We start from the raw sequence: 19,701 nt of genomic DNA, 5'->3' as shown, positions 1-19,701 counted from the left end.
CGGCCTTCAAATAGTAAAGTGGACACGGCCTTCAATGGTAATAGTAAAGTGGACACGGCCTTCAATAGTAATAGTAAAGTGGACACAGCCTTCAATAGTAAAAGTAAAGTGGACACAGCCTTCAATAGTAATAGTAAAGTGGACACAGCCTTCAATAGTAATAGTAAAGTGGACACGGCCTTCAACAGTAATAGTAAAGTGGACACAGCCTTCAATAGTAATAGTAAAGTGGACATAGCCTTCAATAGTAATAGTAAAGTGGACACAGCCTTCAACAGTAATAGTAAAGTGGACACAGCCTTCAATAGTAATAGTAAAGTGGACACAGCCTTCAATAGTAATAGTCAAGTGGACACAGCCTTCAACAGTAATAGTAAAGTGGACACGGCCTTCAATAGTAATAGTAAAGTGGACACAGCCTTCAATAGTAATAGTCAAGTGGACACAGCCTTCAACAGTACTAGTAAAGTGGACACGGCCTTCAACAGTATTAGTAAAGTGGACACAGCCTTCAATTGTAATAGTAAAGTGGACACAGCCTTCAATTGTAATAGTAAAGTGGACACGGCCTTCAATAGTAATCGTAAAGTGAACACAGCCTTCAATGGTAATAGTAAAGTGGACACAGCCTTCACACACACAGTAAGTGGATACAGCTTGGGAAGGTAATAGTAAAGTGGACAATGGCCTTCTACAGTAATAGTAAAGGGACACGGCCTTCAATAATATTAGGTAAAGTGACACCCGCCTTCAATAATATATATTATGCAAAGTGGACACAGCCCTCAATAGTACATTAAAGTGGACACAGCCTTCAATAGTAATAGTAAAGTGAACACGGCCTTCAATAATAATAGTAAAGTCGACACGGCCTTCAATAATAATAGTAAAGTGGACACAGCCTTCAATTGTAATAGTAAAGTGGACACAGCCTTCAATAGTAATAGTGAAGTGGACACGGCCTTCAATAATAATAGTAAAGTGGACACGGCCTTCAATAATAACAGTAAAGTGGACGCAGCCTTCAATAGTAATAGTAAAGTTGACACAGCCTTCAATAGTAATAATAAAGTGGACACAGCCTTCAATAGTAAAGTGGACACGGCCTTCAAAGGTAATAATAATACATATTTAAGTTGTTCACTGACCTTGACGCAAAACAAATGTAAACAGATGGACTTGGCAATTAGTTTGATGAAATTATAGATAAACAGACGATCAGATAGAGGGTAGACGAGTGAATGAAAAACACCTGTGGTTATTGAGATGGTGAAGTAAAGACAACTCTGGGTTAAGGTGGACGCAGGTATTGAGGTGTCGAGCTGATTGACAGATTAGTAATTAGGAAGATTAATGCATATACAGTTAGAGTGACAGTTAAATGATTAATATATAGACAGTAAATAGTCTTTTAAATAATGTATACAGTCAGATTTATATTGAATGATTAATGTATAAACAATCGGAAAGAGTTGGATTATTAATGTTTATACAGTTAGATAAACGGTTGAATAAAAATAAAACAATAAAATGAGTGTGTTGTGTTGTGCTTCCCGGGCTGACAGACAATGAGATGCTGTCATCCTCCCCAAGACCCAGGTATTTCCCCTCAAGCTTTCCAGGTAGTAAGGGTGGGCGGGAGAAGAACCTCTCCTCTCAGCCGAATCTTCAAGAGGAATCCACATCGTCCCCCTGAAAACCTCTTTACTACCTGACTTCCAGAAACAAGAGGAGTTATATTTCCATTAGCGCAGAAGTGTTTTTTTTTTTTTATATCTCAAGTCTGTGAATCGTTGCTGACTCTCCTTTCTTCGTGTGAGGTCTTCAGTAAACACGGTCTTCTACCCCCAGCTTCCCGGAACCACCAACAGGGGAAATATTTTCATCAACAGAAACAAATTGTCTTCTTCTGTTTTGTATCTTGAGGTCTACAGAGTTTAACAAGTTAATATTGGTGTGTGTGTGTGTGTGTGTGTGTGTGTGTGTGTGTGTGTGTGTTTAACAGCTATTTCCATGTTGTATTAAGTTTTGTGTTCCGCATTAGACCAGACTATCCCTACTCGCGTTCTCTCCCTCGTGTTTCCCATCACCATCACCCAGCGACTAACTGTTCGGTAGCTGGTACAATATTGTATTTTTATAATGAAGGGGAATTTTTGAGTGTGCTACGTGGTGTGTTCCTCATTGAATATGTATATTAAAATTAAGGATTTGTTTTTTAATTTAGTCGAAGTAATTAAGTTTATATTTTATGCTCACAAAGCCATTGATTTAATATATTTTTGTTAATATTTTCAGATTTTAACTTTATATTATTTTTACAGACAATTATTTTGAAATTATATATATTTTCTGATTTAATCGATGCAATTCAACTATTTCGTTTTTACAGTCATTAATTTTGAAATTTTATTTGTTTTGATATATTCGATGCAATTATTTTTTTTCTGATTTACAACAATATTTTAATAATTGATTTTTTTTTTTGGGTGAATTCGATGCAGTTAAAGTGTTTTCTTTCTTATGTCTCCTGCAGTCACAGTCGATATTGTTGACTTATTCCATCAGTGTAGCTTGTAGTGAGATATATTTTTCCTCCGCCATTCACAGTTTTCCTCAGGGAGTATTGCATCAGTCCTCCAGCTGGTCCTTGTAATTAAGCCGATTTTTGCATCACTGCAGTTTTTCAATTAGTTGCTCGCCCCCGTCTGCCCCCCTGAAATATTTTCTGTTTAGTTTTATATATAATGTTTTTGTCTGTAAAAAGAGCGGCGTAGATTTGTTGTTATAAATTAAGGAGGCAATGTAGCGACTTTTTGGGAGTCAATACCGTAGTCTGCGTGCGTGCGTGCGTGCTTTGGACTATTATCTTAATTCTGAAAGTTGTCAGTCTAAGTACTGAGTCCACTTCTATATCAGTAGTTGAGAACTAGATTGTATTCTGTACCATTATTTCTGAATATTCTTCTAATTAAATAGAGTATCATGCTCCATCCAATATATTTAGGAGTATGACTATTATCTCACGGTAAAAAGGGGCGTTGTAGGTGAAGTAATTTTATAGTGATATTTAGGAGTTTGTTGGCCTCTTAATATCAGTTGAGAAAAATACATTTTATTTTAAAAGTCATCGATGTAATTAATATTCGTTTGTATGTCGACAGATGAAAGGCGTCAAATTCATTGATATATTTTGTTTATGATTATTTGGTAATATGTATTTAATTTCACTTCAGCTATAATAAAATAAAATATTTTATCTTTAAAATTTATGGATGGGATATAACTTATTTTTTCAAACGATAACGGGACATTAGTTTTTATAAAAGTTTGAAGATTAACTTTTACGTTATTTTTTCATTAATTAATTCAATTTTTTACTTTTATAAATATATAACTGTATCATGTGTCTGTTGTAATATTTCCCTCATAATGATTTAATTGGTATTGACAAGTGTAATTACTATGCAATGTTGAAGCACAGTATTATAACATCAACACCCATTTCACTCTTTTATAGTATAGGAACATTGACCTTCCTTAGTCTCTATTATTGTATTGGCTCGCTTATATTACGTGGTTAATGGAGATGGTCTACTAACCTCTTCTGTACGGTGTCCCCACCGAGCTGAATTAAATCGTCAGTCGTTAGCCACATAGACTATTAACAGTAGCGTCTATTAAGGAAGGAAATAAAGACCTTAATTACTGAAGTGGACACACACACACACCAGCCAGGACACCAGTCTCAGGTAGGCGTGTACAGGAAAGTGTTTGGAAACTATCTGTGTAATTAAACTCAAAAGTTATGACATAACCCATTAATGGCCATAATATATTTCAACAGTTTGTGTCATTGTTCGGTAATACTTCACCTGGTGTGTCAGTTTCACCAACAAATAAAGGTGTTTGAAAACCATCTGTGTAATTAAACTCAATTTTAAAGTATAGTTTAGTCATAAATTTATTAATAATTCAACTGTAATATCTAGTGTAATTTTGAATTCTAAAATGAACGATTTGCTTAGTATTCCAGTTTTACGGAAAACTATAGTTTTGGGAGGAAGTACAGGATCGATGTAGCATTAATTACGGCTTAAACATATTAAGACACGCAAATGCAACTGTAATTCTGAAATATTACATAACATTTAGTATCTCACCGGTAGTGCTTTCCTCGATCCACCATTTTCAATTAAAAGAGAAAGTTTTTAGAAAGTATCGATGTAATTAAGCTCATTTTTAAATCGCTAGTCCGGGGATATTAGCATATTAGGTCAACACTACCTGAAAACTCTGTAAAGTTAGGGAGGAGTCACACAGCGAGTGGGGGGGGGGGTGTGAGGGGAGAAGCAGGAGTGAGGGGAGAAGCAAAGGAAGTGAGGGAAGAAGCAAAGGAAGTGAGGGGAGAAGCAAAGGAAGTGATGGGAGAAACAAAGGAAGTGAGGGAAGAAGCAAAGGAAGTGAGGGGAGAAGCAAAGGAAGTGAGGGGAGGAATGAGGAGTGAAGCAAGAGGAGTGAAGATAGAGGAACGAGAGGAAGGGTTAGAGGAGTGAGGAGAGTGAAACTAGAGGACTGAGGAGAGTGAAGCCAGAGGAGTGAGGGGTTGGAATGATGGATGGAGAAAGGACAGACGTTCGTATCACCATAGCTTCCATTATGGTGTTTAATTGCGGAGTTGAAAGGGACTTCGGGCGTTGTTGATTGCTCGTGCTGGCGTTGGTTTGATTGTGTGGCAATATGGTAGCAGGTGATGGGTGAATTTTCCTCGTGAGTGAAGGAAGGAAGGAAGGAGGGAGGGAGGAAACGAAGGCAGGAGAGGAGGAAGAGGAAGAAGGAAGGGGATATAGAGATATTAGGAAGGGAGGAGGACGTATAATATAGGGCAGATAGGAGAGAGAGTGAGAGAGCAAATGGATGAAAGAGAGTAAATAAGGGAAGGAAAATGAGGGAGGGAGAGAGGAAGGTGGTGAGAGAGAGAGAGAGAGAGAGAGAGAGAGAGAGAGAGAGAGAGAGAGAGAGAGAGAGAGAGAGCAGGACGTGAAGGCTGTATAAGAGAGGACCATCTGACTCCAACAAGGATCTCCTCCTCGGGGCACTGGGGGAGGGGTATGTGGTTCTGAAGGGGTTGGAGGGAAAGAGAGGGAGAAGGGATCGGGAGGGAAAAGGTTCTGGGAGGAGGGGGAGGGAGACTGTTTTGAGGTAGGTAAGGAGGGGGTCATCCTAGTACCTATGTATAAACTTCATGTAAACAAGATTTCCTTTTATTTAAACACTTTAAAAGAAAATGTCAAAATAATACATTTTCTATTGGGATATATATATATATTTTTTTCCTTTAAGGTCATGAGTGTCTGTCTGTCTGTCTGTCTGTATGTCCGTTTGTATTTTTTTTCTTTCTGCTTGTCTATCTCTCTGTCTGCCTTTTTTTCTCCATATATTTCTGTCTCTCTTTCTCACTTTCCAGGAACGCCAGGAAGAGATTTCCACCCTGTGACATGCACGTTTATAGGGGTGTCAGTTCTGTGTAGGCGGTGTGAAATCCCGGAGAAATATCAACCAGTTAGTATAATTTGGGATTACATGGGATAGTAGTTTGGTTTACACTTGACTGCATATAATAGCAATTTGGTTTACACTTAACTTTAATTTAACTTAGGTCAGGTCAAGTCAGGTCAGGTCAGGTCAGGTTCTGGCTGGCGGATCTGAATTTGTTTTTACGGTTGTCTGTTTCAAGACATTTTCGCAGTGCTTGTTGGGGATTCACTGGCCAGACAGATTGTGTTTGTCTTGGTCAGGAATTTAACCTAATCAAGGATCACATTCCGTCAAGGGGTCGAAGGCATGATGGAATACACCTTCACGTGCCTGCTTGTGTGTCATGATAGCGATGAATTACTTACAACTTGTCATGCAGTGGTGATGGAATTGTTTGTGGTATAAACACCCTGTTATGGTGATTTATGAGGTGAGATGAAGTGTGAGGTGAGAGATGGGAGTGAGTGAGGTGAGGGATGTGGGGGTGGTGTGAGGTGGGGAGTGAGTGTGGGGGTGGGAGATGTAGAGATTGGTGTGAGGTTGGGGAGATGTGGGGTGGTGTGAGTTGGGGAGATGTGAGGTAGTGTGGGGTGGGGATGTGGGGTAGTGTGGGGTGGGGAGATGTGAGGTAGTGTGAGGGGTGAGGATATGGAGGGTGGTGTGAGGGTGGGGGAGATGTGGGGTGGTGTGAGGGGTGGGGAGATGAGGGGTGCTGTGAGGGTGGGGAGATGTAAGGTGGAGTGTGAGGGTGGGGAGGATAAGGTGGTGTGAGGGTGGGAGATATGAGGGTAGTGTGAGGGTGGGGATGTGAGGGGTGGAGTGTGGGGGTGGGATGTGAGGTGGTGTGAGGGTGGGGAGATGTGGGGTGGTGTGGGGTGGGGAGATGTGGGGTGGTGTGGGGTTGAGGATGGGGGTGGTGTGAAGGGTGGAGATGAGGTGGTGGTGTGAGGTGGGGAGATGTGGGGTGGTGTGAGAGTTGGGGGGATGGGGTGGTGTGGGGTGGGAGGATAAGATTAGTTGTGAGGGGTGAGATCTGAGGTGGTGTGGGGTTGGGGGGGATGTGAGAGATGTGTGTGAGAAATGTGAGGTAGTGTGAAGGGTGGGGAGAGATGGGGTGGTGTGAAGGTGAGAGGTGGGTGTGGTGTGGGGGTGGGGATGGGGGTGCTGTGGGGTGGGGATGTAAGGGTGCTGTGGGGGTGGGGAGATATAGGTAGTGTGGAGGTGAGGAGGATAGGGTGGTGTGAGGGGTGGGAGATGTGAGGGTGTGAGTGTGAGGGGTGGGGATGTGAGGGTGGTGTGAGGTGGGGAGATGTGGGGTGCTGTGAGGTGGGAGGATGGGAGTATGAGGTGGGAGAGATAGGGTGGTGTGGGGTTGGGATGTGGGGGTGGTGTGAGTGGGGGATGTGGGGGTGGTGTGAGGGTGAAATGTGGGGTGGTGTGGTGGGGAGATGTGAGTGCTGTGGGGTGGGGAGATTAAGGGGTGCTGTGAGGGTGGGGAGATATGGGTGAGTATGAGAGGTGGGGAGGATGGGTGGGAGGGGTGGGAGGATGTGGGGTGGTGTGAGGGTGGGGATGTGAGGGTGGTGTGAGATGGGAAGTATGGGGTGGTGTGGGGGTGGGGGATGGGTGGTGTGAGGTTGGGGATATGAGGTAGTGTGAGGGTGAAAGATGTAGAGGTAGTGTGAGGGTGAGAGATATGAGTAGTGTGAAAGTGGGGAGAGAGATGGGTGTGGTGTGAGAGGTGGGGAATAAGGGTGGTGTGAGGGGTGAGAGATGTGGGGAGTGTGTGGGGTGGGGGATATGAGGGTAGTGTGAAGGTGGGAGAGATAAGGTGGTGTGGTGAGAGAGATGTAGGTGGAGTGTGGGGAGTGGGGATGTGAGGTGAGTGTGAAGGTGGAGAGATAAAGGTGGTGTGAGGGTGGGGAGATGTGGGGTGGTGTGAGGTGAGAGATAAGAGGTAGTGTGAGGGTGGGAGATATATGAGGGTTGTGTGGGGAGAGATGCTTTTTGAGATGCTGTACAATCAAAAAAAAATAAAACTGCGAGTTAACGAAAGTATGAAAATATAGCGAAGAAGAGTGTGTGTGAAGAGAGGAGAGAGAGAGAGAATTGACAGAAGGTTGTGTTAAGAGTGAAAACACGAAAAATGAGTGAGGAGGAGGAATGAGAAACAATGGGGGAGAGAGAGAGAGGGGGGAATGACTTACGTTTTATAGCTACATATAACGAAAGAGGAAAAAGGTGGACAAACGAATGAGGACATAGAGAAGGAAGGATAACGGCACATGGAAGGAAAAGGGATGTATACAGTAAAAGAAAGACATGTGATAAACTAAGATTCGGTAATAGAATGAAGGTGAGGGAGAAGTGAATAAATGGAAGGATTGGGGCGATGGTTGATAAAAGAGGAGGTGAACTGTTAATCAATAGTGGAGGCTAAAAGTATATTAATGTATCTAATACTTTACTTGATACTTATATTTACTTAATACTTTATTGATTTTTGTGTTTATTTAATAATTTTTCATTCGACCTGTTAAACCATTTATCTGGCTGATCTCTGTCACACACACACACACACATATATATATATATATATATATATATATATATATATATATATATATATATATATATCCAACTGTATACTTAGTCAGGTCAGGTTAGATCAGGTCATGGGGTGAGTTCATTCAGCCCATTTCAGTCTATTTAATTTCCTTGGACAGGTTTTGTTTAGACAATTAACACTAAAATAAATGCAACCCGATTTTTTCAATGAGTAAATTCCGTGAATTTTACGAGGTGTTGTGTAGGGAGGTCAGGTCATGTGTTAACCTAACTAACCTAACCCTAACCTAACCCATCCGCCTCGTGGAGGTTTCTGTTAGAGGTGTTGCTGGAGTTGATTAAGAGGTTACTGTTGTCATGGGTGTCCTGCAGTAAGCCAGGGGTCATGGGGTGACCTGCAGTAAGCTAGGGGTCATGTGGTGTCCTGCAGTAAGCCAGGGGTCATGGGGTGACTGCTAAGCCAGGAGTCATGGGGTGTCCTGCAGTAAGCCAGGGTCATGGGGTGTCCTTCAGTAAGCAGGGGGTCATGGGGTGTCCTGCAGTAAGCCAGGGGTCATGGGTGTCCTTCAGTAAGCCAGGGGTCATGGGGTGTCCTGCAGTATGCCAGGGGTCATGGGGTGTATCCTGTAGGCAAGGGTCATTGGGTGTCCTGCAATAAGCCAGGGGGTCATGGGTGTCCTGCAATAAACCAGGAGTCATGGGGTGTCCTGCAGTAGCCAGGAGTCAGTGGGTGTCCTGCAATAAGTCAGGAGTCATGGGGTGTCCTGCAATTAGCCAGGGGTCATGGGTGTCCTGCAATTAGCCAGGGGTCATGGGGTGTCCTGCAGTAATTCAGGAGTCATGGGGTGTCTTGCAACAAGCCAGGGTCATGGGGCGTCTGCAGTGGGGTCATGGGGTGTCCTGCAGTCAGCCAGGAGTCATGGGGTGTCCTGCAGTGTGGGGGTCATGGGGTGTCCTGCAGTAAGCCAGGGGTCATGGGGTGTCCTGCAATTAGCCAGGGGTCATGGGGTGTCCTGCAGTATTCAAGTCATGGGGTCTTGCAACAAGCCAGGAGTCATGGGGCGTGCAGTAAGCCAGGAGTCATGGAGTGTCCTGCAGTAAGCCAGGGTCATGGGGCGTCCTGCAGTAAGCCAGGAGTCATGGAGTGTCCTGCACAGTAAGCCAGGGTCATGGGGTGTCCTGCAATAGCCAGTCATAGGTGTCCTGCAGCCAGCCAGGAGTCATGGGGTGTCCTGCAGTAAGTCAGGAGTTGTCCTGCTGTAAGTCAATAGTCATGGGGTGTCCTGATAAGCCAGGGGTCAGTGGGTTGTTCTAGAATCAGGATCGTGGGGTGTCCTGCAGTAAGTCAGGAGTCATGTGGTTTCCTGCAATAAGTGAGGGTCATGGGGTGTCCTGCACTAAGTCAGGGGTCATGAGGTGTCCTGCAGTAAGTCAGGAGTCATGGGGTGTCCTGCAATAAACCAGGAGTCATGGGGTGTCCTGCAGTAAGTGGAGTCATGGGGTGTCCTGCAGTAAGCCAGGGGTCATGGGGTGACCTGCAATAAGCCAGGAGTCATGGGGTGTCCTCCAGTAAGCCAGGGTCATGGGGTGTCCTTCAAGTAAGCCAAGTCATGGGGTGTCCTGCAGTAAGCCAGGGTCATGGGTGTCCTTCAGTAAGCCAGGGGCCATGGGGTGTCCTGCAGTATGCCAGGGGTCATGGGGTGTCATGCACTAAGCCAGGGGTCGTGGGTGTCCTGCAATAAGCCAGGGGTCATGGGGTGTCCTGCAATAAACCAGGAGTCATGGGGTGTCCTGCAGTAAGCCAGGAGTCATGGGGTGTCCTGCAATAAGTCAGGAGTCATGGGGTGTCCTGCAATGCCAGGGGTCATGGGGTGTCCTGCAATTGCCGGGGGTCATGGGGTGTCCTGCAGTAATTCAGAGTCATGGGGTGTCTTGCAACAAGCCAGGAGTCATGGGGCGTCCTGCAGTAAGCCAGGGGTCATGGGGTGTCCTGCAGTCAGCCAGGAGTCATGGGTGTCCTTCTAGTGGCAAGGCATGTGTCCTGCAGTAAGCCAGGGTCATGGGTGTCCTGTGTAAGTCATGGGGTGTCCTGCAGTAATTCAGAGTCATGGGGTGTCTTGCAACAAGCCAGGAGTCATGGGGCGTCCTAAGTAAGCCAGGGGTCATGGGTGTCCTGCAAAGCCAGGAGTCATGGGGTGTCCTGCAATAAGTCAGAGTCATGGGATGTCCTGCAGTAAGCCAGGGGAGTCTGGGGTGTCCTGCAGTAAGCCAGGAGTCATGGGGTGTCCTGCAATAAGCCAGGAGTCATGAGGTGTCCTGCAATAAGCCAGGAGTCATGGGGTGTCCTGCAGTAAGTCAGGAGTCATGGGGTGTCCTGCTGTAAGTCAATAGTCATGGGGTGTCCTGCAGTAGGGTCATGGGGTGTCCTGCAGTAAGTCAGGAGTCATGGGGTGTCCTGCAGTAAGTCAGGAGTCATGGGGTGTCCTGCAATAAGCCAGGTCATGGGGTGTCCTGCACTAAGTCAGGGGTCATGAGGTGTCCTGCAGTAAGTCAGGAGTCATGGGGTGTCCTGCAATAAACCAGGAGTCATGGGGTGTCCTGCAGTAAGTCAGGAGTCATGGGGTGTCCTGCAGTAAGTCAGGGGTCAAAAGGTGTCCTGCAGTAAGCCAGGGGTTATATCCTGCCTATTCCATGTCATCAAGTGTCGGAGTAATTATCAGGTCATATTCAGGAAATTGCGGTCAGGTCGTATTAGGTCAATAAGTGTTTCCCTCCGTGGTGTATTAAGGTCAGGTCAGCCATGGTTACGACAATTGCAAAAGTGATGCAATTTTTTTTCCCTAAAAGTTTCGACTCGAGTCCCTGTTAATGCAATTTTTCCCCCCGCCAGATTAATTAGTTCCCCAGTTCTTATTGCCAGCTTCTTGAGGAGGGAGTCTGTCTTTGTCTGCTTCTGGGGAAACTCTCCTCTTGTGCAGGGATATTTTTAGGTTTTAAAGAGAAGCATTTTCTCTCACTCTCATCCACCCTTCCCCTCCACCCTTCCTCACCACCTCCCTTGTCATCTACCATCATCATTCTTCTGTCATCCTGTTCCTCCCTCCTCCTTTTACCTTTCTCCCCTCAACTTACCTCCTTTCTCCCCCTCACTTTTCCCTTTCCTGTTTAGTATCTCAACACACACAAAAAACCTAAGTATCCTCCTTCTCTACCCATTCCCATCACCTCGCTTTGCCTCCCCCTTCCCCATTCCCTCACCTCTCCCCTCACCTCCCCTCTCCTCTCCCTCCCCTTCTCTCTAGTACCCCAAGTAGCAGTCTCCACTTTAATCCCCAGATCACGTTCAAGATCTTGTAAGAGTTATACCCTCACAAACACCGCGTCAGCCACTCCGTCAGTAGATTCACACACTTAAAGAGGTCCTCACCCCGCCACCAGAGGAAGTGACGTGAGAAGGAAAGAGATGTTTTTCTCTGAGGAACTTTCATTAGGATATTGGAAAAAGGATGATCACAGTTTTTCTTAGATATCGATGAGTTAGGTTAGGTTAGGTTAGGTTAGGTTAGGTTAGGTTAGGTTAGGTTAGGTTATCAGGATTGAGATGGATCGGTTTTCGAAGAATGTGAATATGTCCGGATATTCTACGAAATTTAAAAGGCCGGAGGAAAGAGAGAAAGAGGGACGAAGGTAAAGAGAGGGAGGAAGGGAGAGTGAGGAAGGGTTGGGCAAATGGAGCAAGAGATTGTCAGGATTTCAGAAAGTAAAAGGGTGTGAAAGTTTTCGAGGAACGCGGATGTAAAATTTACACTGAAAAAATTTCGGTGAGTTTTGTTTGTTTCTTTTATCCCATTGCCTTCTTATTGTATTCACTTACTTCATTTTTTTTTCATTCTACATTATATTTTAAATTATCTTATGTCGCCTTTATATTTATATTTATCTTGCTCATATTATTTATTTAATTTAATATTTTTTTTCGAGTGCTCGACTTAAGTCACAATTTGCGACCAGTTTTGCGTGCCAAGTTTCCATTCCTTAACTTACTTAGTCCTTTGGTATATCAAGGACAATATGTAAACAATTACATGATATATTTAACAAAGTTTCCCGGTTCTAGTATAGCATAATATGATTCATGAGTGGATATATTTATTTTGTTAACGGTGTATTCAGGTTAAGTGTAGGAACAGGGGTGTCAAGGGCTTATCTGACACAGTGTGAGGGTACATGGTGTGGGCTTGTGACACAGCATGAGGGTATGTGGTACCTATCATTTACAGATAACAACAGTATTTTTTCTTTTATCCCCGCCATTATTTATAGGAGGCATATACAGTAGCGTTGTTCCTATCTGTCTGCCTGTCTGTCACTACGGATGAGTCAACGTATTAGGAGCAGATAAAGCAGCGGACCCCTGGTCACGCCCTCTTCAAAAGCCTCCTGCGCTTTTTAACCCATTAATTTTCATCATTCTGGACTGAAGGCGGTAATTAATGGACCTTTAAACGCTCCTGATGGTCGTTAATTAGCTTTTGAATGATTAGTAACGATGGGCAGCTTAAATATGAACCAATGAGCAAGTTGATGAGAAAAGAGGGTTCATTTTTTATGGGGGTTTTATTTTGTATTTTTACATTTTTCACTGGGGTATTCACACACACACACACACACACACACACACACACACACACACACACACACACACACATAAGTTAGAGAAATATGGCCATCATGATAAGCTGTGTGTGTCTGTCTGTCAACACACTCATGCGTGCATGTGTGTCGATTAAATCGTAATATTCAACTTGTATATCATTTTTTTCTTATAAATTTTAGTATATTATGGTGGCCATGTACCTCAGGTCGTACCCAACACTGTGAGCTGCATTGATCTATATTAGTTAGACCATGGTGGGGTGTTGAGGCTGGGGACCATCTTGCTCTAGGAGTCTTCAGGACCCCAGCAGTATTAGGTTTTTCACCCACGGGTCGTTCAAAACAGCTTCGCTCCTCATGTACCCCGGGATTTTTTTTTCTGTCTCAATATTGGCTTCCTCAGTGGTCAAAGATGATGGTATTTTTTTTAATATATGTTGTTTTATAGGATGAAGCAGCTAATCAGTGAATGGAAACCGCTGGAAACTGTGTGATTGTTTTTTATACCTCAACCGGCAACTCGTCTGTTCAGAAACACAAGAGGTTTCCCGATCATAACCTTTGAAACCGATGATTCGGCTGTATTTACATTGCAACTGTAGGCTCGACTCCTGCGATTTTTTTGGTGATATCTTGCTGTCTTATTGTTCAACATATTTCGCACCACTATCTTCCACACACAAGGTGACCCAGTGACCTTTAGATTGCAACTTAAATGACTTAACCTTTATATTGCTATTTACTGACCTGACCTTTATATTGCAATTTACAGCAGGGTACAGTAAGGTCTGGGACGGACATATTTACACATACAGCACGTTACAGTGGGGTGGGAGAAGGGGAGGAGGCTTATTTACACATTACAGCAGGACACAGTGGGGTGCGGAGGGGTCTTGGAATACAAGATAATGAGCGCTAGGAAGTGAAATATTTGTTAATTTTTAAGAAAGTAGGATTGGAAATGGAAGACAAAAGGAAAAGAAAGTGGGAAGAAGATATAACAGAACGAGTGTTTGCGTGCGTCATTTATCATTGACGATTTACCCTGGAAATCAATGTCGTTTTTCCTAGTATAATCTGTATACCCGTTCGTCATCGCGGATTTATCTCAAGAACGTCAACAAATTTATTTACTCCAGTTAGAAGAAGAATTGGTCTTTGTAATTTTGTTTTAATAATTTAGTTCGTCTTACTTTAAAATTCATAGCATTTTTTTTAGTTTATAATCGTCGCCATAATACAATAAATATATATTCTAATCAAACGATGTAAGACGAGGCGTGTTGATGAGTGTGACGCAGGGTGTGACTCGCCCCAAAAGATGTGTAAAAGTGTTGTCCAAAAAAGCGTGTGGAAGGAAGGTACCAAGAGGAGGTGGTGGACGGATGGCGGCTGAGAATATTGATTGTATAAATTTTAACGCCGAGGTGTGGGGCTCGTCCAATTAATTTTTAAATCATTATGAAATACATATGATAGTTTGGGTTCATATTATAAAGTAATGGTTTAAATTAAGGTGCTTGCTTCTGGCCACACCATTTATAGCTGCAGAGAGAGAGAGAGAGAGAGAGAGAGAGAGAGAGAGAGAGAAGAGAGAGAGAGAGAGAGAGAGAGGACTTTTACACACTTAAAAACTTCTTATTCTAAAACTGTCCTACTGAGACCACTGTGTGTGTGTGTGTGTGTGTGTGTGTGTGTCCTTCGTCACAGTTGCGTGAAGAATGAAGGACGTTGTTACTGTTGAGGCATTTATGGACGGACAAACACACACACGACCATTGCCTTAGAACACCCACCCTTCACCCCACCTCCCTCCTCCCCGCCCCCAGGAGTAAAACAAAACTTATTCCATAACCTTAATGAACAAATCACCTCGACAAGGAGAGGAGAGTGAAGGTATTGGGAGCGAGGTGAGGTATGGAGGCTCCAGTGCTGGTGACGGCAGGAAACTCACTTGACAGAAAGTATAACATTGTGTGCTAAAAAGTTCATTGTGAAGTTCAACACCGGTAGAGCCCTCACTCCTCCCCTCCTCTACCAGAAAGAATAAGGCGTCATAGCTGTCCCTCTTGGCTACTTATCTCAACTTTACTTTATACTCCTGCAGCCACTCGCTTCTCTCCTGCCGGAAATCGAATGATGAAAGTTTCCTTCTTTTTATTTTTACTTTAAAGGAACAATGTAGAGGAAATGACGTTGAGTGTTTACACCCATAGTTGAGGAAAAAACCGTAAAAGCTTTCATTTTTATATTACTCCTGTGTGACGCTCTTAATGGGACTGCTTGTGTGTGGGGGGGGGGTGAGGTCCTATTAAATGGACTCATATCAACAAGTCTCTTAAAAGAAGAAAATGGAGATAAAAAAAATAATAATACACTTATAGTTAAGAAAAACTAATGGCCGTGTTAGAATCGTTTCCTTCCTTCTATTGGTACTTGTGAGTTATTTAAGACAGGTAAATACAGTGTTGTTCACCTCCCCGGATTTATAACGTGTGTCCTGGCAGTGTGAAGCGTGACAGGGTCGTCCTCTTGAACGTCTTGTCTGGAGGGTGTGCCAGGGTGGGTGGTGGTAGATGTGTGCAGTAAATATAAAATGAAGTTACGTCAATATTGTAGCGTCATGAACGTTTACCGGCCATGATGTATTGATCCCACGAGGAAAGTCAGCTGTGTTATTATTACCCTCCATGGCCGAGTAAACCTGCAGTATACTGAACTGATACCGAAATTTATTCTGGCCTCACGTAGTAGAAGTACACCCATGATGGCTGTCAAGAGTGCAGTATTGGGGAGGGGGGGGGCGGGCGTACCTTCTGACCTCATCTTGCTCCATCACCATGCTGAGGGGCTGCACCAGATCCACACGCTGGAGGCCATGATTGTTTCCTCAGGTCCTAGATAATCACGAGGATCAGCCAGTCAGCCCCACGGGAGTGCCACTGCCACTTTCTCTACACACAGCCTCGCCCGGGTGATGCTGGCTGGTGTACTCTGAGTGAATAAGTACGTTTTCCCGCTTCTGTTTCTTAGCACGATCGGATTGGTGGACTCAGTCTTCTCCTGCAAATGTTGTATTTTAGCTGAATGGCTCAATTGTCTTCTGGATTTTTCGTATCCTGTTTACAAAAGCTGAGTCGAGGGCTGAGGTGTAGAGATAGACGGGGGGGGGGGAGCACGTGTGTTAGGTCACCACTAGCCTGGAAAGTCTAGCTGGCCCACGACACACATACAGCAGCCCACGACACGCTTACAGCAGCCCACGACACACATACAGCAACCCACGACACACTTACAGCAGCCCACGACACACTTACAGCAGCCCACGACACACACTTGTAATAAACCAGTGTATTCACTCCCAGTAAACACTACTCCTTGCACTGTCACTATGTTGAAATGAACTGTAGTTTGAGCTTTTCCCCATCTAGTTATTATATATCTTATTTGTATCACTTATGTTACTTGTATAATATTTGTAATTCGAAACCCATTCCCCAAATATGTAGCTGTATATTTTCAGCCTTCTGGCTGCCAAGCTCTTTCAATAAACCGTTAATTATTATTATTATTATTATTATTATACAGCAGACTACAACACACATACAGCAACCCACGACACACATACAGCAGCCTACAACACACATACAGCAACCCACGACACACATACAGCAGCCCACGACACACAAACAGCAACCCACGACGCATATACAGCAGCCCACGACACACATACAGCAACCCACGACACACATACAGCAGCCCACGACACACATACAGCAGCCCACGACACACATACAGCAGCCCACTTGACACACATAAAGTAACCCACGACACCCACGACACACATACAGCAACCCACGACCCACAGACACACATACAACAGCCTATAACACACATACAGCAGCCCACGACACACATACAGCAGCCCACGACACACATAAAGTAGCAACCCACGACACACACATACAGCAACCCACGACACTTACAGCAACCCACGACACTTACAGCAGCCCACGACACACATACAGCAGCCCACAACACACATACAGCAGCCCACGACACATACAGCAACCCACGACACACATACAGCAACCCACGACACTTACAGCAGCCCACGACACACATACAGCAGCCTATAACACACATACAGCAGCCCACGACACACATACAGCAGCCCACGACACATAAAGTAACCCACGACACACATACAGCAACCCACGACACACATACAGCAACCCACGACACTTACAGCAGCCCACGACACACATACAGCAGCCCACGACACATACACAGTAGCCCAGTAGCCGGTCATTTTGCAAAATAACCGATTTCGCAAAAAAGAGTAAATACGCGTAATACATTCATATATGCGTAAACTTCGTGACAGTAACTATAACAGATATACAAAATAGATTAACATGTTTGCAGTCTTTCATTTACGCTTACATGAATACAATTATGCAAGTCTACACATGGGTATGTAATTGGATATATGTCGACCAGCATATATGTTTATGTTACGGATACATACGTCTTAAGTATGTACTTTACGTTTTATACATACTGAGTAGTTTGCAGTGTGCACACTTCTTATAGAAAATGTTTTAATACAATGTATATTAACTTTAAGGAGTAACTCAGATGGCATAATCATTTTACTTAACTACGGTACACCGGGTGTGGGATGGGTGGGAGAATTTTAAGCTACAACATATCTTTTCTCGAGTCCATGGCCACCACGGCGACACAGGTGGTGAGCGGGAGGGAGGAGCAGCCATGCCAGCCTTACTCTGTTCATGTTTTCCTCTCGTAACACCTTCACTCATGTTCCTCGGTGCCTCTTGTCATGTATACTGCCGTCTCCTGCCTCCACCCTCACCTGGAGACATTTTAATACACAATAAATGAAAAATATAGTGGGTACAATAAACATACTCGCGACCCCAAGTTGTAAATTCTGGTAACCGATTTACAGCTAGGTGAACTGAGAGAGCCTGAGAATCGAACCACCGACCCTTGGAACAGGAGGCGAGCACTGTATCCACGCTACCGCCGCTCTCCTAGGATACATACATGGCATTAAAGAATTAAATTTGTACTAGCAAAATGTTTTACATATTAAACAACACAGTAGGGAATTAGTTGCTTGATACAAGTCCTTCGGCAATCATTTGTCTTCTCCTCTTGCTGATTAACCAGTGAATAACCCGACGTTAACCTGTGCATGATCAGACGTAATCAACGTTTGCATGACCACAAGTGATTAATGTATGTATGATCAGACTTGATTAAACTGTGCATGATGAGACATAATAACGTTTGCATGACCACAAGTAATTATTCTGCGTAAGATCAGACTTGAATAAACTGTGCATGATCAGATGTAATAACGTTTGCATGACCACAAGTGATTATTGTATGTATGATCAGACTTCATCAACATGTTCATGATCAGATGTAGTTGTATCCCCCATCCGATACTGAATATTCATGTTTGTGTAGGTTGGTAAAGGTGTCAGGAAGAGGCGTGTGTGTTGGTTGATAAGGGCGTCAGGAAGAGGCGTGTATGTTGGTTGATAAGGGCGTCAGGAAGAGGCGTGTGTGTTGGTTGATAAGGGCATCAGGAAGAGGCGTGTGTGTTGGTTGATAAGGGTGTCAGGAAGAGGCGTGTGTGTTGGTTGATAAGGGCAGGGCATCAGGAAGAGGCGTGTGTGTTGGTTGATAAGGGCGTCAGGAAGAGGCGTGTGTGTTGGTTGGGCGTCAGGAAGAGGCGTGTGTGTAGGGATAAGGCGTCAGGAGGCGTGTGTGTAGGTTGATAAAGGCGTCAGGAGGAGGCGTGTGTGGGGGATAAGGGCGTCAGGAGGTGTGTGTGTGGGTTGATAAAGGCGTCAGGAGGAGGCGTGTGTAGGTTGATAAAGGCGTCAGGAGGAGGCGTGTGTGTGGGGATAAGGGCGTCAGGAGGCGTGTGTGGGTTGATAAAGGCGTCAGGAGGTGTGTGTGTAGGTTGATAAAGGCGTCAGGAAGAGGCGTGTGTGTAGGTGATAAAGGCGTCAGGAGCACAATAGGAGGCAGGACACTGGTAGTTCAGGCACACTATGGGTAGCGTTAGGAGTATGACCAGCCTACAGGATAATACTTGTGACACCCCTGATAGTGAGGACCAGAGACACAGCTGCTATCATACCACCACCACCACCACCACCACCCACCACCACCACCACCACCACCACCACCACCACCACCACACCACCACCACACCACCACCACCACCACCACCACCACCACCACCACCACCACCACCACCAGTCCCTCACTGCCAGTACACCCAAGGTAAAAATCTGGATACTGAGAGAGGTAAGGGGGGGCGACATAGAACGATCACATAGAGAGGAAGAGAGTACAGGAGGCAAGCAGAGAGCAGGCAGGGAATAAGAAACACAAGAAATGTTTGAAGACGATAACAGTATAGTTTAAATGGTCCTTCTCAACAACGACAATATAAACTAAAATCCTCAAGGAGTTTCAGGCTTAAGTACTCTTCCTCAGAGGGATAAGTATACACACACACACACACACACACACACACACACACACACACACACACACACACACACACACACACACACACACACACACACACACACACACACACACACACACACACACACACACACACACACACACACACTTTCATTCACTAGGGAACAATTATGTTGTCATTAAGCGTCCTAAATGTTATCCCATTTGGTATCACTACAGGTTTAGAACACCGTGGCCATTATTAATAAATAAATCTAAATAAATAAATAAAGTGAACTAGATATCTTTAAACTGGTTACTTTAGGAGACTTCGGACACTTTTCTAATGTCATAAAATGTGGTCATTTCGACGACGTGACTAGACCCTATTCATTTTCTTTCGGGAGAGACGGAACATGA

Source organism: Homarus americanus, unplaced genomic scaffold (genome assembly GCF_018991925.1).
Source record: "Homarus americanus isolate GMGI-L3 unplaced genomic scaffold, GMGI_Hamer_2.0 scaffold52512, whole genome shotgun sequence".
Taxonomy (NCBI): domain Eukaryota; kingdom Metazoa; phylum Arthropoda; class Malacostraca; order Decapoda; family Nephropidae; genus Homarus; species Homarus americanus.
This window is presented reverse-complemented; position numbering follows the sequence as displayed.